Below are 15970 nucleotides of genomic sequence, written 5' to 3' on the forward strand. Positions count from 1 at the left end.
GGATGAATTTTGAGATTTTAAGTTTTGAACTGATATATAATTTATATAATTTCTATCATTTATGATTTCTAAAACGTGATAGGGGAAAAGGCAACGAAGAAAGTCTTTTGTGACAAAGGTCAGATCTCATGTTATGATGTAGATTTTTATTTTACGTTGCACTCTTGACATATATTAATCTATTACTTTTCCTACATAATTTGTAACACACAGTTAAAGGGTTAAATTGTATTTTTTAAATGAAAATAACCGATCGTTTCGCTAGATAAGACCCTACTTCCTCGGTTGGGATTGTTTACAACCGCATTTGGGATTGTTTGAAGCCGCTGGGATCGTTTAAACTGCATTTTGGAAGTTCCAAACCTTATCAGTCCATTATATGAAGAAAAATGCAGAAATGTTTTCTCCAAAAAACATAATTTCTTTACGACTGAAGAAAGAAAGTCATGAAAATCTTGGATGACAAGGGGGTGAGTACATTATATGTGAATCTTTGTTTTGGAAGTGGACTTCTCCTTTAAACATTCTAAATCCTAAAGATCACACTTTTTAAATGTTAAAATAAACTTAGAAATGAATGATGACATTAAGCAATGGAACAAAGAATCTGTTTCATCCAAAAATAAGGTTTTATTGAGTGATTCCATCTTTATTAATTGCTCTGAATATGAAACTGCTATAAAATAAGTTAAAAGTCCAAAAATTTAATTAAATACGAGCAATTGCCCTATAGACTTTCTAACTCTTATTTCCAAGAAATAAGATGTCATTTAAAAAGTGCTGCATAACAGAATCTGCAGACATTTCTATGCTTAGTTTGAAGGAAATATTAATGTTAAAATATGTTTAAACCGAGCTGAGTGAACAGAAAGCATATTCTACAAATGTTAAAATATTTAATAAAAGAATTTCCTGTGCAGAAGCCATGCATGTGGACTTTTAATTTTAATTTAATCCACATTAAACGTACGAATGACACTGCATTTGACACAAAATATTAAAAGTATAAAAATTAAAGAATAAAATGTAAATAAATCAGTGGTTTTAATTATGTGTTCATCAAATATAAAGCTGTGTTTTTATTTTAAAATTAATGCATCTATAATTTTCCCCATTTATTTCCTTCTTTTTTGGAAAACCAAAGTGCCACTCTTCATCTTGTGCAGATCTACAGCAAAGTTCACACTAGTCCAGCTGTTTTCCTCTCACATTGGCAAACTGGGCAGATTGCACACCCCACCACAGCTAATAAATCTATGTAGAGAGAGAGGGGGGCACTCTTGGCTTTGCATAAGAGCTTCTGAATAAGTTTTAAAAGGCTTAGAAAAGAGGTGATAAGATTTATGGAATTGCATCTGGAGCTGGTTAAACCACTGCTGTAAAAACAGGGCTTCAGTCCATCACGATCACAAATGTTTCATGTCGGAAAGACAGAAAGCCGGCTGTTCTCCAAGAGACAAATACATTAACATTTATTCAAGCCATCAAATAATAGATCAAATGTTATCCCAGACTTGTTTTTAGTAATATCATTGATCTCCATTAGTAAGTCCAAAATTTGCATTGTGCTCTGTTGTTAAATGTGAGTTAAATGTTTTCTTTTCAAACAACAGTAGGTCAACAGCAGGCATCACTAAACGTGAACCACATGAAAAATAGTAGTAGCAGAGAGCGCGCCACGACCACACTGAAACTGGGTATTTTATGTTTTAAATGTCTTGCGGCCTCAAATCTGCCACGTTAGGCACTTAAAATGAAGTTAATCAACAAAACAACAAAGTGAAAAGTGGTTATTATAAGCATATTAAATGCTGCTCTTAGCTAGCACACTATCAGAACTACTAGGGATTTAAACTATGGAACGGTGCGACTAATATAGTTTAGCTTAAAGCTAAAATGTGTAATTTCTTTTAATAAAACTATTTAATAATATAAGAAGATGTCTCCTACACTGTAAAAAACAATTTGCTGAGTCAACTTAAAATAATTTGTAACCTGGCTGCCTTAAAATTTTAAGTTCAGTCAACTCAAAAAAAGTTTATTCAACTTGAAATGTTAAATTATACTAAGTGACAACTTAGATATTTAAAATTTTTAAGGCAGCTGGGTTACTTACCCATCTGTTACCATAGTTTAGCAAACACAAATATCTAAGTTGTTACTTAGTACAACTTAACATTTCAAGTTGAATAAACTTATTTTAGTTGACTGAACTTAACATTTTAAGGCAGCAGGGTAACAAATTATTTTAAGCTGACTCAACAAATTGTGTTTTTTATTTTTTACAGTGTACATGCATTTGTTATTGCACATTCTCTCAAAAATGAGGTGTGTAAACATAAATGTTTTGTAAATTTCCTTATCTAAGGGTTAGAATAGCATAAGGCCTTGGTTCTTTTTACTTAAAGGAATAGTTCATCCAAAAATGAAAATTCTGTCATTAATTATTCACCCTCGTGTCATTCCAAATGCTTAAGAAATGTATTCATCTTCAGAACATAAATTGAGATGAAATCCGAGAACCTTCTGATTCTATATAAATAACAATGCAACTATTACATTCAAGGCCCAGGTAGTAAGGACATCGTTAAAATAGTCCATGTGACCGTGATTCAGCCGTAATGTTATAAAGCTACAAGAATACTTTATGCACAAAGAAAACAAAATAACGACTCTATTCAACAATTTCTTCTCTTCCGTGTCAGTCTTCATCCAAAATATCTTAATTGGTGTTCTGAAGATGAATGAAGGTTTTACGGGAACGTTTTGGAATGACATGAGGGTGAGTAATTAATGACAGAATTTAGTAACCTCATAAACACCACAAACACCCTAGAACTGTAGGAGTGATTTCAGCAAGCATGAGTAGAATGAGTAAATCTAGTTTCATTTGACCTTAGTGAGTTTTATACTAAAACGGGACTGAGAATGCTTTTCTATACTTAGTGGAGGTATGTTACTTCTTGAAACGTCCTGCCCTACATCTCCATGATGACTGTCAGAGGCGAAATTGCATAGCACAACTATACGCTGCCACACCTATGAATAGAAAACAATCTCTCCAGAAACAGCCAAAGCAACATAGCAATTATGAAGAGCATTCCAAAACACAGGACTAGAGCAGACTTCTTACCCAAAACCTGAGAGAAAACTATACACACTCAAAAAAAAAAAAAACTGAAATCATGATCGTGGAACTCAACAATAGGGTTGAATACATATCACTTTTGTTGGATTATATTGCATGGTTGCTTGATCGTCTTTATTCTGGCAATATCTTTTAAAGAATGAATCAGTCATTTGTGCTGAGCTGAGCTGTGCACAAAATATTCTTTACACATTGTGCAAAATCTGCAATCTGTCTACTGGCTTTATTGACATACATCTATTAGCTATTTAAAAATGAAAATGGATTACTGAAACAAGGGCTAATGATTGACATGAAAACCAGGCTAGAATTACAGAACACATTAGACTGACCCTGTTATGCATATCAATCAGGTCTAAATTTAGAGTCTGCACATAGTACATAATTACTGCCTTTCAATGGGCATCACAGACAAGACATTTCTAATACACAGTTTGCAGGATCTAACAGAAACCAAACAAAAAAATCAAGAAAATAAAATCATTATAACTGGATGAATCCAAATCACATACAGACGTTATCACTGTATTGGCGTTTTTTATGATACTGCTGAAATACAATGTTTTTAGACATGCGCAACAAAATAAACAAGGTATTCTTTGAAGAATCATTAAAGGAAATACTATACACTCTTAAAAATAAAGGTTCTTTACTGGCATCAATGGTTCTATGAAAAACCTTGAACATCCAAAGAACCTTTCAAACGCAGAAAAGTTCTTTATAGTTGAAAAAGGTTCTTTAGATTTTTTAAATGTTCTTCAAAACGGTTCTTTTGGGAACCAAAAATGGTTCTTCTATGGCATAACTGCAAAAACACCTTTTTGGAAACTTTATTTTTTAAAAGTGTAGTAAATGAATATGGTAATCATCCAGTATTATTATCTGATGCCATTTATGCACCATAATAAGGAATCGTGCAAAGGCTAAAAAATTACTTTAGTGTTAAAAAAAAAAAAAAGAGGAAAAGGGGAGGGAAAAAAAAAAAAAGCACTGAACTTTTCAGTTTTGCAAATGTATCAAGACCATGAGTCTGTCACCTGAAATTCATCAGCTGCTGCAGACTGACTTAAAAGCACATTATCTCTCAACAATCAAACAGATTGTGTTACGGTGTGATTGTAAAACTAATGTAGCAGTTTTGGTTAGTGGTTCACCAAGCCAACAGTTCACCACAGTCCATCAGACAGAATTGACGCAAACTCTTATGAAGGCAACCTTTTTGAGGTCTTCCAAGAAAAACTATGGCCCGTGTACTAATCAAACTGTGGTACAACCTCACATACTAGCTGATTTCACCAACCACGGCTGTTCTGCTGGGAGGCATTGGTGTAAATCCCACAATTTGAGGTCTGGCTGATGTACTTTTGTACGAATTGAGAAAAACAACTAGATTGCTTGAGCTTTGATAAACCACCTCATGTCGCCTAGAGCCACACAATAGCAGCTTCAACAATTACTCAGCTTCCTTGAATTTAAAATACAATTACAATTTTGTAACCTGTTTACTTTCAGTTCAAATACAGGCTTTCTCAAAGACACAAAACATTTACATAATGTCACGTAATGCCCAATATCTTTGATGCTGTTAAGGATTGTAATATAAATAATTTCTGATGAGTCTTACAGGAAACTATGCAGTAACAAACACTATTGGAATTTCCATGCAGTGTAGCCAATTAAACACTGACTCATGCAATGGAAGTCAATGTTAAGTGCCTTTAGACTCTTAAATAGAGGCAGGAACATCAGACTGTTCTTAAAGGGATAGCTCACCCAAAAATGACAATTCTGTCATTATTTCTCACCCCCTGTTATTTCAAATTCGTAAGACCTTCGTTCATCTTTTATGATGTAATTCGAGAACCAACAAGCTACAAGAACTGAAGCTACAAGAATACTTTTTGCCCGCCAAGAAAACAAAAATAACACCGACAAGCAGAATTCACAACCAATGCCACAGAAATCCAAATGCTTATGTTTGCAGGGCATAAAAATGCAGGCATATGATCAAAAAAATGATATAGTGGGCTATCCTTCAATCCAAAGGTCCATACACATGCACAAAGGTTAGGCCAAAAGAAACACACTTAAAAAGAGGAAAAGGGGAAGGAAAAAAAATAGGAACTCAGCATTCAAGTGTTCCAGACTCGTGCCGAATGCCATGTACCGCATGGCGACAAAGTATGAAGAATATGGTATTGATATTACAACTCACTTGAGCAGAAATGGTTCGTATAGCATCTAATTCCACATGACCTGAAAAAGTTCACCTGAGGACAACTAAATCTAAAAAATGATCTCTGTATTTTTCAGATGTGTTCCTGTAATAAAGAATGACATTTAAAAAAGTGTCCGAATGACTAAATGACAAGGCAATCTCTTGGGAAACTCGCAGGGTGAGCAATGGCAAGCATTCAATCTGCCAATACCGTATGTCCAGTAATACAGGAGAAACCTCAGGAATGAATTAGTGTGATTGAGAAATAAATGGCCCAGGACTACCAGCTCTGCAGGGACATGAGGCAATCAAAAAGCTTTCTGCTGCCTTCTGATACGCTAATGACTGCATTAAAGCGACGTCAAATATGGTTTATATCAGGTCGACAGACGTGGCCGTGTAGCTGCCAAACAAATCGCCTTCAGTTGCTCTCTTAAGATCTAACAGGCCTTCTGGAGGGCCAGGAAAGGATCCAAAAACACGCCTTGCACTTTTTAAGAGGTAAAGCTGAGGCAAAACAGGGAAAACACATTTGTTATGCATTCACGAAACGACTGTACAAAGCTGCCTATCTGATAAGCGAAATACTATCAGTTACTGGTGGGCCGAGACTGTCAGCGACAGGTTTGAACATGTCAACAACAGCACACACCGTACATTACGCTCTCAAACTACTCACTTCCTGTCTGTTAAGAATAAAGAATCAAATTCCCAGTGATAATAGTACAGCGAAGTGGACCGGGCCAAGTAATAGCTATCCACGTCTTTAATCGCCACAGTGAGGTAGTAATTCCAAAAAGGCCTGAACTATGTAGAGCCTCACAAAAGTGCTTTTGAACAGAGTGCTGGCAGAGAGGGACGCAAGGGATGGTTATGCCTTGCCAATAAGGTCCCTTTGTGTGCAGTTAGCTGGGTTTCATTCAGGTAGTGAGGATGGCTCTCCAGGGCCCCATTCTCCATCCCACTGTGCTCACATGCACCACTCTACATGCATTTCTAGGTACAGAAGTCCATTTTTTCACATTCAATTCATATTTTGGGAAAATTGTTGATATTTGAAAGAGTAGTTTTGCTAATTAGTCTTAAACTAGAGAAAAAAAAAACTACTAAAGAAAAACTTCATTAACATTATCAGGCAACACAAACCTGTTTCTTAATTTGAAACAATATTACTCATTAAAACATGCAGAACTAAGAAATTATTTTTTTCTATTAAGATATTTATTTTGTTAAGGAAAAATTACTGGAAAAAGTGTTTTTGAAGTGTGTCATGTTCTGACAATAAAGAATAGTTTAAAGCCAGAATTAACCACCTGTTTTTTACACATTTATTATGATAATTATCAATATCAACTGATATGAAAAAAAAAAATTATTGTAATAGTCTTTTTGGCCATATCACCCAACCCTAAATAAGGGTCTTATTTAGTGAAACAATTGGTCATTTTCTGAAATAAATAAATGAATAAATAAATATTACATTTACATTTATATACTTTTTAACCACAAATGTTTGTCTTGCACTAGCTCTGCAATGCGCATCTACAGCTTCACATTGCGTAACCAACACGTGACCTTTCCAGTGTGACTACATAATTGTGTGAAGCTGAGCTAGTGCAAGATAAGCATTTGTGGTTAAAAAGTATATAAATTTGTATTTTCTTCCAGAAAATGACCAATCGTTTTGTTAGATAAGACCCTTATTCCTTAGCTGGGATCGTGTAGAGCTCCTTGAAGCTGCACTGAAACTGCAATTTGGACCTTCAACCCGTTGACTCCCACTGAAGTCCACTATTTGTAGAAAAATCATGGAATGTTTTCCTCAAAACCCTTAATTTCTTTTTGACTTAAGAAAGAAAGACATGAACATCTTGGATGACATAGGGTGAGTAAATTACCAGGAAATGTTTATTCTGGAAGTGAACTAATCCTTTAAGCACATTGGCTCACATGAATTTGTAGAGTCTTATTCACAGGTTTTCATAATATCCGTTTACGCCCCAGTGAGGGTTAAGTTTAGGGTTGAGATTGGACCTTCTTCCTTGCTTTTTTCCCCTTTAAAAATCATGCACTAATCAGATTGCATGAATTCGAACCAAATTGCCAATTTGTAAAACAGCTACATAATCTCATGATACTGGGTTGGTTATCATGGATCCCTACATACAATAAAGATTTACTTATTGTAGAAGTACCATAAAAGGTATGGCCAACCGTAAAGTCATTATTGCAATACGAACTCAACAGGTTGATTGGGACGGCAGGGTAAAAAGCAAGAATTTTAGAATTCCAAAAGAAATGGTAAATGGACAATGGTAAGAAATGGAAATTAAACAAGCAACATTGAAAATATTAATGGAGTGAACATCTCACAGACTCTGAAAACGTGTTTTATGGCTGGAGATCCAATTAGAAATCCCCCAAAATAAATGACTCATAATAACCCTTCCTTGAAAACCTTGCAATAAACTGTCTGTTGCAATGGTGCGTGTGGTTTCCCTCAATTTGCAGCGTGACACATCCAAGGCTAAAGTCTGAGGCATCTGGCTCCAGTTAGTCAAACTCTCGTATTGTCTATGACACCATCATATGTGCCCTCAAACACGCTCTGAACAAACTGTCACACTGCTTTGGCCTCCATATCAGGAGTAGAAACAGAGGGATGGAAGGCAGCACTGGAACCTTTGGCTCAAAGATCTCCGCTCTTGGTCATTTTTCCCTAACGATGATCTAATTTCCAACTCAATAAAACATGACCCACCAGAACGTGCTGTTGAATTGATGATGCAATGGACAAAAGCCAACCTAAAGACTATAAAAGTCACACTTCAGTCTGATCAGAAGAATCCATATGCTTTGGATTACAGCAATGTAAGTCAATGTTCTCTATAGGTGTCAGATGTACCAGGAGCCTGATGGAATATAATTGTCATAACTTTTGTGAAACACAAAACTTAAAAATGTCAGCTGACGTGATATGGCTTCTAGCACTGAGTACACTTCAGACAATCTTTCCAGTTCCATTCAAATCTTTCTCCAAATAAACCGAAATGTGTCTCCTTACAATACACACTACTGTTCAAATTCTAGTGCTGTGGAACGATTAATCGTGATTAATCACATCCAAAATAAAAGTTTGTTTACATAATATATGTGTGTGTACTGTGTATATTCATTAAGCATATTAAATACACACACATAGATATTTTTAAGAAAAATATGTTGTGTTTATATATTAAAGTTATATATAATAAAAATTATATTCATAAAAATATATACATGTAAATACTATATTTTCAAAATACTGTATATATACGTGTATGTGTGTGTATATATATATATATACACACACACACACACATATATACACATTCACGCACACACATATACACATATACACATTTACATATATATATTTCATATATATATAAAATTATTTTTTGTTTATATAATACACATATATTCACATATAAATACACACATAGATATTTTTAAGAAAAATATGTTGTGTTTATATATTAAAGTTATATATAATAAAAATTATATTCATAAAAATATATACATGTAAATACTATATTTTCAAAATATTTTTTGTTTATATAATATATATGTTTACTGTGTATATTTATTATGTATAGAGGCACACACATACAGTATATATTTTGAAAATATGTATATATATTTACATGTATATATTTTTATGAATATAATTCATACACACATATATATATATATATATATACACACATATATATGCATATATACATATATATATATATATATATATATATATATATATATATATATATAAACACACACACACACACACACATATATATATATATATATATATATATATATATACACACACACACATTTTTTTAATTAATTAATTAATTTATTGTTTTCCATAATATGACTCTTAAATGGATATTTGCATACATAATTTCTTTTTTGTTTTATTACTGCCTCATCAGTCATGCTTTTATGACAATGGTAAATATAGAAAAATGATATATATGAATATATAAATTTATATATAATATGAATTATATTCATAAAAATAAGTACATGTAAATATTCTTGGAATATATTACTGTATGTGTGTACTTACACAGTGAACACATTATGTAAACAAATACTTTTATTTATTCATTGCACAGGACTATCAAATTTTATTAATTATTTAAATCATTTATTTTAAAGAAACTTACACTTTCATTCTAAGATATTTATAATGTTACAAAAGGTTTTTTTTTTTTTTTTTTAAAATGCTGTTAGTTTGATGTTATATTCATCAAAGATTCCTGAAGACTGGAGTAATGACTTCTTAAAATTCGGCTTTGGCATCACAAAAATAATTAAACATTGACAAACATGACATTAAAATTTACAATAAAATATAAAAAGCAAACATTATTTTAAACTATAATAATATTTCAGAACATAACTGTTTTACTGTATTTTCATCAAATAAATGCAGGCTTGTTGAGCATAAAAGATGTCTTTCAATAACATTAAAATGCTTACCAACCCCAAAGATTTGAACTTTATTATATTACTTATTATTGCAGGCCTAATTCTGAATTGAACATACCAAAAACCAGGAACAGAGAACAATTTCAAGTTATATATAACCATGAAAACATCATCATTTGCCAAGTACACAGAATTACTAGTTATTAGTTGTGCTTGAAAAGACAAGTTTAGGTATCTGAACAAACCTCTGCACCTTTGGGCAACCAGCATGAATAATGTCTCAAATCACACTGCTTGTTGAGTGGTGTGCTATTATAAGACTAGAGCCAGACTTGGGTCAAACTTGCGTCATTTAACAACCTATACAGCAACTAGATCACCCTAGAAACTCCATGAAACATGTTACAACACTCACAACACCTTACAACTGCACAGAAATGCTTCGGAAACCAACCTGAACACCAAAACACCCAAACATCACAGAGGTGTGTAAGGCACACATTAACACATCAACTGCGGTGCTGCTGAAAAAGGTCAAAACAGATGTAAACCCACACGAAGAACAATTGCTTTCAACTGCCTATGAAAAACTGACTGGAAGGTTTTCTCCACAGGGAAACGCTAAACATGTGGGCAACTTCTCTTAGAGCATTTAATTGGAACAAGCACACATAGAACAAATAACATACTTGAAACAGGGTTGCTTGACTCAGTAAAAAACATGCCACAACCACTATAGGCATCGGTGAGTTATCTACCCTGCGACACATGCACAAACACATTTATGAAAAAACAACCTTATCAACATCACATTCTTAGGAATTCATGTTGGGCCACAAAGTGTAATATTTAAAACTCTTTTTTTTTTTTTCCTGTGTAACTAGAACAGTCTGCTCTCCAAAATAGAAAGACTGTAAACAACAGCATGTGGTTGAGTCACAGCGTCAAAATATAGACAAGAATGTACTTGCCATATAGTTACCACCATAACTGAACTATGCTACTGAGATATAATAGAATATCTACAGGGGGGGAAAAAGAAGAAGAATTGGGATCAGGGACCATTAACTTCAAATGTCATTTTACATGGATGGATGGATTGATAAAAGAACTGAAAATGTCTTATCGAGTGCACATGTCAACAGAGTACAGTGTTTCCCCTAGGATTCCAGTTTTGGAGGTGGAGGGGGGAGGATACCAAAGGTACGGTACTTTTTTTTTTCGGTACTTTACTCTCTGTGTAATAACAAAAACATTTATTTCAGTGAAAAAATAAGTCCAAAAATCACAGTTTCAACATTTTGAACAATAGGGCCCTACAATTGTTTTCTTTTCTTTTTTCAGAAATTCGTGTGCGTTTTCATTTTTCTGATAATCAAATGAAGGCATTAAACATTTTTTTTAATCAACGAAAATTAAACCCTTTTATTTGTTGCCAAACAAACAGAGGTTTTTCTTTTAAAATTAATACATGGAAGAAAAATTGTGTGAATTTTCTGTTAAAAAAACTTTTAACAATAATTGTAGTGTTTTTTCTACAATTAGGTGGTTAATCTTGTTGTAATATTTATTTTTTAATATAATGGCAGGGGAAACACTGGAGTCATTTTAATACTTAGTGAGCTGTCTAAAAAATATCTAAAAAAGGCAATGCCAGAATGCATTGCAAACAGCCCACCAGCCAAGATAGTGGACAGAGTAGAGAGAAATTATTATGCCTATAAATATACACTAGCTCTGGTCAACACATTTTAGCCATGCTTGGATGCATTCCACAAATTTTCCTCTAAAATAAATTTCTAAAAAATTCATTAACAAATTTATGAGAATTCAGTTAATATTTAGATTTTGTTTGTTTTCCAAACCTGTAGTGTACTGTATATTGTCCGCTCCACATTATCTAATACCATGACATCTACTTTATATCAGTGATGTCACAGAGCCCAAATGCCATTCAGACTAACTGCTCAAAATGTCATTATCTGTGCTTATGTCACACAGCTGTAAGTGAAGTGTTAAGCTGAGCTTTCTTCTGTTTCTGCTAAGTCATAGCTTGAACTATAAGGCCGATGCTGTCCCGTACTCACAGAGGCACAGAGCAGCTCTTGTTCCTGTCTGTGGCCAGTGATCCTACCCCGCACTGAACAGCCTGGCACTGGGCGAATGAGTCAATGAGGTCAAAGGGAGAACAAAACTGTTGATTTAACAACTGTGGACTCAGTGTGGGTGTCAGAACGTGTAGATGTTGTAGTTGTGTAGTCGGCTGGAGATAATGGGAATGTTCGTGAACATCAGGCTGGAAAAACAAAGCAATTAATTAAGCATGATGAGTTAGAGCTAGAGATGATGTAAACTACACTAGTACAAAAAACACTAGTGTATGATTCATTTATTCCAAAGTGTGAATCACAAAACAAGTACACTGGAAAAAAAGATTAGTGTAAGATTTATTTTGAAACAATTTTTACTTTACTAGAAAGACCTAGAGCTGTTTAGAGCTGTACGGTTTTGGAGGAATCCCACATTTTTGCACACACCACTACATATATATCATTTTTTAAGTTGGTTTGAAAGAATGATTCGATGATTCAAGCAAAGACTTTGTTTGCTTCATTACTGTTTCTGAACGAATGTCTTGAGTGAATGATTCAGTGCCTCACCCACAGAAACTTTACTTGCTAGATGAATTACTAGATGAATTAGCACAAATCTCTTGAAGAAATAATTCAACGACTCATTCACAGAAAATTCACTTTCTTCATTACTGGATGAATCAGTATTTTTGAACAAACCTCTTGAGTAAACGATTCAATGACTCACAGAAACTTCACTTGCTTCATTACTGAACGAATCAGTGTTTTTGAACAAATCTCTAGAGTAAATGATTCAGTGACTTACCCAAAGAAAGTTTACTTGGCCATTACTCTTTCAATTAACGTTTTTGAACAAATCTCTTGAATAAATGATTTAAATGAGGACTTGTTGAATTAGCATTTTAAAGCAAATTTCTTGAATGAATTATTCAATGACTCACAGAAACGTCACTTGCTTCATTATTGGATGAATCAGTGTTTCTGAACAAATCTCTTGTGTAAACGATTCCATGACATAGAAACTTCACTTGGTTCATTACTGGTTGAATTAGCGTTTTTGAACAAACTGCTTGAAAAAATTATTCAATGACTCACTCACAGAAACTTCACTTGCTTCTTTACCAGATGAATCAGTGTTTTTGAACAAATCTCTTGAGTAAATGATTCAATGAGTCACCCACAGAAAGTTCACTTGGTTCATTACTGGTTGAATTAGCATTTTTGAACAAATCTCTTGAATAAATGATTCAATGACTCACTCACAGAAACGTCACTTACTTCCCTACTGGATATATCAGTGTTTTTAAACAAATCTCTTGAATACACGATTCAATGACTAACTCACAGAAACCTTACTTCCTTCATTACTGATTTAATTAACATTTCTGAACAAATATTTTGAATAAATGATTCATTTAATCACGGAAACTTCACTTGTTTCATTACTGGATGAATCAGTATTTTTGAACAAATCTCCTGAATGAATGAGTCAATGACTCACAGAAACTTCACTTGCTTCATTACTGGATGAATCAGTATGTTTGAACAAATCTCTTCAGTAAACGATTCAATGACTCACTCACAGAAACGTCACTTGCTTCATTACTGGATGAATCAGCGTTTTTGAACAAATCTGGAGTTAACAATTCAACGACTCACTCATAAAGCCTCCACTTGCTTAATTACTGGATAAATCAGTGCTTTTGAATAAATCTCTTGACTAAATGATTCAAGGACAAATACTTTTTTAGCGGTCACTTGTCGCCACCTACTAACGTAATTGATACAATCTTTATTTTAAGCATCAAGTTACTTTTAAAGGGAGATTTACTCCAATTTGATCACTACCATAGACATCAGTGTTATATTATAATCTTTGTTTTATTTAAAACTTTGTAAAATCATTGTTTACAGCATACGCTTTCATTTGGCGTAACTGGCGATACTCATTCCGAGCATCCACAATGAAAAGCTTTGATGCCTGTTATATCGACATTTTAATCTTCCAACGGGAACTCCAATAAAGAGCTAAAAAACAATGAGATCCAGCAGAAGGGTTTGATTAGACCAAAAACTCGGTGTGGTGAGTTTAATCACAGCCTCTTTAAAAAGAGAGGACGATGAAGCTGTTGGGGAGGGGACTCATCAGCCACAAAAAAAAACAAAAAACTTGTGCCACGTGCCCTCCCTGCAGCGCAGAGGATATTGCCACATGTGTTCCCCCGGCAGAAGGCCTTGGAGAGCAGTGGTCATGGGGACCGCCTGCTCCAGGCAGGATGCAGAATAGGAACGTGAGGGTCAGGGTCAAAGGGATACATGCTGATCTTCTAGACTGTAAACACAACGGCCGGTTTGAGACCACATGGACACAAAACCAGAATGGGAGACTGTTTACGCAAGGACAAAAATGTCCTGCTGTGGACGAACGGCTCTAAAAGGGGCATCAGATAACCTCAGCATTCCTCAAAATAGGGCCATTAAGTGTGCAGGGCAATAAGGTTTAAAGGAAACTATCCCAAATGAGAAACATTTGATAAAACACCAGAATCAATCATTCAGCTTGGCTAAATCATTCCGAATATCCTTGTGAGCTTTATAAGTCTCGGTTTGACCGTGCATGTGATGTGACAGCTGAAAACATGCGACTGAAGTAGATATTGTCTCCACTGGCCACTTTAGAGCATATTGATCTCTGCTCAGCTGTTGTCTCTCAAAGAGCTCTGAATTTAAGCTTTGATTCCTGAAATACCTCTGCGTCTGCGCTCTAACATTCCTCCCTCTTGTCAAGCTAAGATCTCAGACTCTTACAACTCTCTTTACACCTATAACATTTTATGACATGCTACATTGTATAATACTGTTTCTGGCAATATATAAACTTAAATGATCAGAAGTCCTAACAGATCAGTAGTTCATATCCAAATGTTTATAATGTTACCATTGCTTATTTAGAATATACCCTGTATATTATACTGTAAAAAGACAAAAAAGTGAATAAAATGATTAATGAAAATGATTCATAGATAGATATGCTTTATCTGAATGAATGTATTAATTATTATACGTAATACATTGAAATATTTTATACATTATATATGTCCTTTCATCCTTTCTTACTTCTCAATATTTGAAAGAAAAACATTTTAGTAAAATAGAATATTTTAGTTAACAAATTAACAGGTTTTTAACTGTATCATTTTAAACCCCCTTTTTTAAAATCATTTTTACATTGTTAGTGGACTTAGAATTTCAGCAAACAGTTACATTGTAACATTCTTTTTTCCATTCTCAAAGCAACTTCGTAAATGTTTCTTTAAGGCTATTAATCATCACATCAAAGGCACAAAGATATCAGTAGAACTTTTTCAACAGGTAAATAGCCTTAAAGAGCCCTCAGAAGATTAAAAAAACAAAAAACAAAAAAAACAATCGATATACATATAAGTATTCATCGTCACCAGTGCACAATAAAGCTCATTCATCATGAGCCTTTATCAGTGTACATTACATTACATTACATGCTCTTACCTGTCCGACGTCTTTTCCTGGAAGCTTCTGTCAACCACTCAGAGACCAAAACAAAGTTTGGAGTTGGTGAAACTCTTTCCTCCGCGTTCCCTTTAACTCTGCATTCCGACTGAGCTACAAACTTTCGGAGTCACTACTATGAGGCATAAATGTGTTTCTGACATATACCGAACCCTGTCGTGCTTCTGAGCCCCTCACAGCTCTTTTTGCAGGGACTCTTGAGTCCAGTGGAAGCGGAAATGCAGCGCAGCGGCTGGAAGAGGTTTACTGACTCCTACAGGCGTGACTGCTGCTCTCTTTATGGATGAAGTTTAACAGGGTCACGTTCTCTGCTTTCACTAAATATCCTGAAGAGAAATGAAACAGTCTTATGCTTGCCATATGAAGTTTTGGCGTGCATTTCAACGTTTGAAGCTTATATAAATTAAACGGTATGTTATTTATATAAGATATGCTATCCCAGAGGAGTATTTATTGGTTACAAATCCAACAGGGAACGTTCTC

The 15970-nt window shown here is 34.2% G+C and overlaps 1 protein-coding gene across 3 annotated transcripts in view; it reads right to left on the reverse strand.

Moving 5' to 3' along the window:
• Nucleotides 1-15726, reverse strand: part of tspan9a (tetraspanin 9a) — a 211779-nt gene extending 196053 nt beyond the window's left edge. For all 3 annotated transcript variants that reach the window (XM_051135004.1, XM_051135002.1, XM_051135003.1), the window contains exon 1: nucleotides 15467-15726. The gene's annotated coding sequence lies outside the window, so the exon portion shown is untranslated. The remainder of the gene's footprint in view (nucleotides 1-15466) is intronic.
• Between the last annotated feature and the right edge of the window lie 244 nt (nucleotides 15727-15970).

Source organism: Labeo rohita, chromosome 18 (genome assembly GCF_022985175.1).
Source record: "Labeo rohita strain BAU-BD-2019 chromosome 18, IGBB_LRoh.1.0, whole genome shotgun sequence".
Classification (NCBI taxonomy): Eukaryota; Metazoa; Chordata; class Actinopteri; order Cypriniformes; family Cyprinidae; genus Labeo; species Labeo rohita.